The sequence below is a fragment of the Bison bison genome, unplaced genomic scaffold, assembly GCF_000754665.1.
Source record: "Bison bison bison isolate TAMUID 2011002044 unplaced genomic scaffold, Bison_UMD1.0 scf7180017860562, whole genome shotgun sequence".
In the NCBI taxonomy this organism is placed as follows: Eukaryota; Metazoa; Chordata; class Mammalia; order Artiodactyla; family Bovidae; genus Bison; species Bison bison.
Genome location: NW_011491134.1, coordinates 13,834 through 14,433, shown reverse-complemented (window position 1 = coordinate 14,433; position 600 = coordinate 13,834).

Here is a 600-nt window from a genome sequence, read left to right as displayed (position 1 = left end):
AGATGAAAGTGAGGAGAGGTCTCCATATCCCGGGAAGCCCCTCACTGGGGGAGCTCAGTCTGGAGAGAAGGAGAGCCTCATTCTCTGTGGGAAGAGAACACAGCCATCAGCGTGTGGCAGCAGGACAGAGTGAGACCTGCACACAGGGTACTGACCTCAGCCTTGCCCATCCAGCCTTAGAGGCTTGTCCACCAATGCAGACAAGAGCTGGGTGCTGAAAGGTGGGGTTTGGAGAGCAGATTGAGGCAGACGACTGCTGTTGGCTGTGAGGAAATAGCATGAAGTGATGGGAGTGAGGGAGGAGCTCTGCAAAGGGGATGATTGTGGTCGAAGCCTGAACCACCAGAGAGCAGAGCGCCATTGGTGAGTGATGCCCAATCAGGAAGCCCATTGCATCCCTTGTCCCTTATACCGGCCCGTGCTCAGCAGGGACTATGAAGAACTCCACCCATGTAGGTCATTTGATCCCCCAGCCATGGCCTCCCCCGTGGACCTCCTCCACAATCAACAGGCCCCTGTGCTCTGGGGCAGCATCAAGAGCAGAACCTGTGAGTTGGCCACACACAAAGAAGGAGCTGAAAGTACAGCTGAACCCCAGGG